Raw genomic sequence first — 6000 nt, forward strand, 5'->3', positions numbered from 1 at the left:
AAAAAAAACACTTCACAGTTCAGGGAAATAGGAGGAAAGAATGGGAGATGGTGGTCAAAGGATACCATATGTTAACATTGCATTGTACAGTGCAAATTTGTTAGAAGAGTAGATTTTAGAAGTGCACAAAATTTAAAAAAAAAAAACTAGGAGTCAACAGCTATGTTAATTTTCTTAGTAATAATGTTATTATATGTATAATATATATTATATATATATAATATCACATTGTATATTCTAAATATATATAAAACGTATAATGCCAAATTACTCATAACTGTAACTATATATTCACCATAATATATCTATATTTTCTTCCTTCAAAAATAATTTTTAAAGGTTTTCAATAACTCTGGGCTCTCCAAACTTTCAGATTTTACTGGTTCTTACACAAAATCATAACTCATTCGGAGCATTTTCTTAATGTTAAGAAGACAATGTTCACACGGCTTAAGGGTGGCTTTTTTTTTTTCACATTAGAAGTTATCCCAGAAATGGTGCTCTTTAGCAAATATTTCAATCCATTTCATTGATACAGACAAGCTATAATAAGATTTGCATAATTATGATCAAATGTAAATGGGACACTCTAAATTTGAAAGTAGCAATGAGGTCAAAGTATTTTTGGGGGAACAGTCAACCAAAGGAACAGCTGGCATCCCAGAAACAAGCAACAGACTATCCCACTAGTGGCAGGCATATGCTCCCCCACCACCCCCATGACGTCAGCCACTCAAGGAGAACGGTGGCAAATAGGTATCTCAGTTGCCTTTAAGTTCAACACCAACATTGTCACTTGACAGACTCAAAGCTGTGAAGGGGACCATAGAAAGCACACTCAGCGCTGTCATCAGTCTTTGGGGAAATAATTGATGATAATTACCTCTGAGGTTCTTACAGGTCTAACACATGAGTAAGACCTACCATAAAATAAGGAGTCCGCCAAGAGCCAAACGTATCGAAGGGTTTTGAAAGAGTAGTTTGTCTGTGCCTGGGATCATCCCCATAGCTCTGTTTCAGCAGCTCCTGCAGGGTTTAATCTACACAAGCCCTGTGTCTTAGAACCCCTCACGTAAGGAGGAGGATGTCTATTTTCTAAGACAGTGGTTCTCAACCTTCCTCATGTTGTGACCCTTTAATATCGCTCCTCATGTTGTGGCGACGCCCAACCAAAAAAATTAGTTTTGCTGCTACTTCATAACTGTAATGTTGTTACGTTATGAATTTTAATGTAAACATCTGTGTTTTCTGATGATCCTAGGCCACCCCTGTGAAAGGGTCATTCGACCCCAAGGGGTCATGCATGACCCACAGGTTGAGAACCTCTCTAACAGGATGAATATAGGAATGAAAGAAAGCAAAGAATTATTGAAACAGAACTCCTCAAATGAATCAAAGGCAGACATCTTCCCTTCAGCACTGAGTGTCTAAATTGTTTTTCTATTTTCTGCTTTTGCCATGAATATTACCAAAAGCTCTTTATTACCAAGACTTTGGACAGGTTGCGGGAAATGGATGCTGCCTAGTCCCTATGCAGCAGAATCTCATGTCCTTCCATCTTTCCTTCAACAGCTTTGACTTTGTTTTCTGGGAATCTGTCCCAACCCTGAGGAATCCCTGGGGATAGCTACCCACAACAGGTCATCATCCCCACATACCTGTCCAGACTCTCAGTGGCCTTGATAGGGACAAGGCCAGTTGATTGACTCAGCGATGGTCATGGAACCCCATCAACCTGAGGATAGGAGTCAGATCTCCTGAGGTTCTTCAGGAAAAAGGCTCTCCACTCATGAAGTGGCGGCCTAAGGAGACACTACATTTATTTTCCTCACTGAGCTGCCACCATGAGGATAAGCCATTATGAAAGTGGAAGGGAGAAGGCCTCTCACAACAGTTAAGAACAAGCCTGCCTCTGGTCTTCTGTTGATGAAAGAATAAGCTCCTTATGGTCTTGGCCAATCAGGGAACTGAAGTAAGAGTCTGGTTCTACTGTCACCTTAGAAAACTAAGCATCCCCTGTCCCTACCTCCCTTTCAGAGGTTAGATTTGTAGAGCTCCTGTTTTAAAAACTTCCACAAAACTATGTGGCTTAATGTAACAGAAATGTATTGTTTCACAGTTCTGGAAAGCAGTAGTCGAAAGTGATGTGTCACAGGGGCCACACAGCGTCTGATGGCTCCACCATCACAATCTGGTCCTTGCCTTTCTCTTGGGTCCCTGTGTTCCTAGAATTCATTGCTATTCCTTGGCTGATAGACATCTTACCCCACTGCCACATGGCATTGTCCCTGTGTATTCCTGTAACCCTTCTCGTTACAGGCACACTGGTGAATTACAGCTCATATTAAGCACATATGATGTCCTCTTAACTTGATGCCATTCACAAAGACCCCACTTCCAAATAATGTCACATTCACAGGTACTGAAGACTGGGACTTCAAGATTCCTTTTGGAAGACCCAGTTTAATTTATAAATCCTGACCTGGTAGGTACAGCTTCTAGATCAAGAAAGGGCATTTGTCCCTGTGTGCAAGTTGTCAGGTAACAGAAATGCCATCCGACAGAATCAAGGCTGCCTATATTCAAACCCAAGTTCTTACTACCAGTGAGTCCAGAGTCAATGGCTTAACCTCCCAGGGTCTCAGTTTCCCTATCTATAAAGTGTAGGCAGTAATTATATCTACCTTAGGACCTTTGTTAGCATCAAATGAGTAATACAGAAGAAACACTCAGAATAGCACTTAGGAAACACCTGACCCCAATGTGTCCCTTACTGTATCATTGCTGCTGGGTCTCCCTCCAGTTTCATTGGGGATGCCTTCATTCAGTCCGTGCCCCATAGCTCCTTATGCCAAGCTCTGCAACATGAGTTCTATATAGGGTTGTCACCAGGGTCGACTTTGAGCTCAGAGCTGCTCTGATTTTTGAGAAATGTGCTTGTTAACTCCCTGCCCTTTGTCTTTCTCTCCTAACTGGGTTCCCCTCAAAGGCCGGTCCTTGGCTCTCCGCACACAGAATGTAGTGACTCTCACTCTCATGATCTCAGGCAATCCCAAAGACTCAGCCAGCCTCTCCATACAGACCGTGCCTCTGGCTGCACCCTCTGACCATTCTACCCACAATTCCAGTTTCCTACAAGAGACTCTAAGGAGTCACATGCATACCTTACATCCAAGCTATAATAGCCACACTCCAGCATATCTAAACTATATTGGTTGTACTTTTTTCCTAACTTCCATATTTCTGACAGTGGCTAGACTCATTGGCACCCTGACTCAAAATCTCAGAGCACTCTTGCCTACCCTCAGACGCAGTTAATGGCCACTCTCACTCTCTAACCTATCCCTCACCCTCCGACGTGCCTCTTGACCCCATTTTCTTGGCTTTGCTACCATCTTGTGTCAGGACTAATCACAGTCACTGACTCAGAACAACCTCTCATCCATGCTGAAATCCAAGCTTCTCACTGTCTGACTGCAGGCCCCCTCTCTCTATGGCCTCCCCCTGCTTGACAAATATTTCTAAAAATAATCTTAAGTATTTGAAATTTCCAAACAGGTTCTGAAGGGTGAACTCCAGAGGATTATTTTTAAATGTCATTGCTCTTCACTTTAAAATTAATCACTTAAAAAAAATCAATATTCTGGACCAAGTTCTAATGTTAATGATTGAGTCTGCTTTGGTGTTCGAATGAAGTGACACCAATCCACAGACTTCATGAGAGGAGATAACAGTAGACATGTCAGGGTGTACTCATACTATGTAAAGACTGAGAGACCTCGTACCAGTGAGCAGTGACGGACTTCGGAGTAAATTAGACAGAGGTGATGGCAGTGCAGACTCTTCATAAAATACCCAGAAGTACGATGTTGGGGTCAAAGGTTGTCCCGATGAAACTAATAGCATGTTGCCTGGCAAGCAGCAATTGCATTTCAGCAAAGTCACAGGACACAGCTTAGTAAACTAATCATGGAATTTGGGGGCCACTTCACTTTATGGCACTTTAAATCCAATGTGATTTTTAATGGGTATTTAGAACAGAAGGTGTCCATGTTTAGTTTTATGTTTGAATATACTCATGAAACTTTATAATCAAAAGAATTTAAATCCCTTTTTTCAGACTCATCAATATTTGATAGAGCTCTCTGTTGTGGCCATTTAAAGGAAGCCACATTCTAGAGTCTCAGGGCACGGGTTGTAGAGTCTAAGAGACTTGTACCGGAACCCTGATCATATTAATAGCAAAAAGAAGTCCCCTAATCTGTACGATGAAGAAATGCTGGCACCATCTCGCAGAGTTCCTGTTTAGTAAGATGGATTTAGTAGGGAGCCAACAGTAGCCAGCGGATACAAAATAAATGTTAGCTGTGGTCACCACCAAGTTTTTTGTAAGTCACTGCCTACGATTCTAGACTCAAGAAAGTTTCGCAAGAAGTGGGGAAAGAAGAGACTCAACAAACAGAAAAATAAGGAAGGTTGTGTCAATCTTCCTCCTTTGGGCACAGTGAATACATTTAAGCTTAGGTAGGAAAGAAAACAGGAGGTTGGTGAGCTTTCTGGCACGAGGCAGGGAGGGAAGAGAACAGCAAGCCCCAATCTGAGGACATTTCCTATGTTACATGCTGTAGGGTGTGGAGATGCTTCTGAGAAGGAAGGGACAAGCTGGCTAGTACACATGGGATTACTCAGACCATAGGAAGCCTTTAAATATGGCAAAGGCATAACCTTAAATACGTGCAAAAGGGCACCCAAGAGGGTGGAAAATGTTATGTCCATCTGGTTCTCTTTGGTTCATTCAGATCCCAACAGGGAAAGTCTGACTTTGGATTTTAGCACCACACTAACATCTGCTTCACACACTATTCAGACAGTAAAGGACGCACCTTTCCTCCAAGAAATGGTGGGCAAAAATTTTCCATAATTTTCATAACATTAGTTTCCTATTTGCAGTTACCAGGAGGTTTCTTCCTAAAAGAATATTTAATGATATCCCACAGATATTAAAAAGTAACTTGATTGTGATATTAAGTGCGTAACAGTCCAGGTGACACATCAATGAAATTGGTAAAGCAAACATTGAAACATTAGTAAAACAGGAAAAGTCACTGTAGACTAGCTTTTCCAAGTCCTGTCAATGGCAGCAAGAATCCACAAGAGGGCGCCCCAGGATGCGATCCCTCCAGCAGCAACTGCTGTGGTTCAATTCTTCACAGGTACTTTTCTACTTGTTCCTTCCTGAACCGCCCTCCCACCCAGGTTAAGCGTGTTATAAGGCAGTCACTGCAATTGCTCACCTATGGTGATCTGGCTGACACAGCTGTAGTAGCTGCCCGTCGTTGCAGAGGACAGGTTATAACTCCCGCTGCTCACGTCTTTGTCTGTTAAGAAAGCAAGACAAGAAGGTTAATACCAACTCATGGTTACCATGACTACGACGTAAGCTTATGACTGCAAAATAATAAAAATAAAGGCAGCTCTGTGTCTGTGACACAGGTGCTCTCATACTCGTCCACTGGGTCATGGGCACCAAGCACCCAAGGTTGTGGGTGCTCTTTTGCATCCCAGCAATCCCTGAGTTTGCCAAGGGAAGACTCTAACATAACAATATACTCTGACTTAAAGCAAGATGAAGGAATAAATAAAGTTAAAGGACACACACACACACACACACACAAATGGCTGCTTTCACCTCTTTCTAGTTATAAAGAGGCTATGGTCACAGACAAGCAATAGGAGGACTTGTGTTTAAAGGCCAGCTTTGTTTAATGTAAGTCCTTGAACTTGTTAATTCCTTTCAGTATTAGTCTCCATCTGAACTTGGGGATCATAAGGCTAATCTCAAGGACAAGGGGATGAGAAACAGCTCATGAGAGATGGATCGGCCACAGGAAATGTACCCCTGGCACATAAGTCCGTATATGCGCAATGTATTGGATCAACCAGTCCCAGAACTAAAGCATAGAAATGAGTCCAGCTGCTCCAAAGTCGCCATTCTAGAGT

The 6000-nt window shown here is 42.2% G+C and overlaps 1 protein-coding gene across 1 annotated transcript in view; it reads right to left on the minus strand.

Annotated features, from left to right (window-relative positions):
• The window catches only part of Ano4 (anoctamin 4), a 367952-nt gene extending 362579 nt beyond the window's left edge, over positions 1–5373 (minus strand). The window contains exon 1 of the mRNA XM_076919933.1: positions 5295–5373. The gene's annotated coding sequence lies outside the window, so the exon portion shown is untranslated. The remainder of the gene's footprint in view (positions 1–5294) is intronic.
• Between the last annotated feature and the right edge of the window lie 627 nt (positions 5374–6000).

Source organism: Arvicanthis niloticus, chromosome 22, assembly GCF_011762505.2.
Source record: "Arvicanthis niloticus isolate mArvNil1 chromosome 22, mArvNil1.pat.X, whole genome shotgun sequence".
Taxonomy (NCBI): domain Eukaryota; kingdom Metazoa; phylum Chordata; class Mammalia; order Rodentia; family Muridae; genus Arvicanthis; species Arvicanthis niloticus.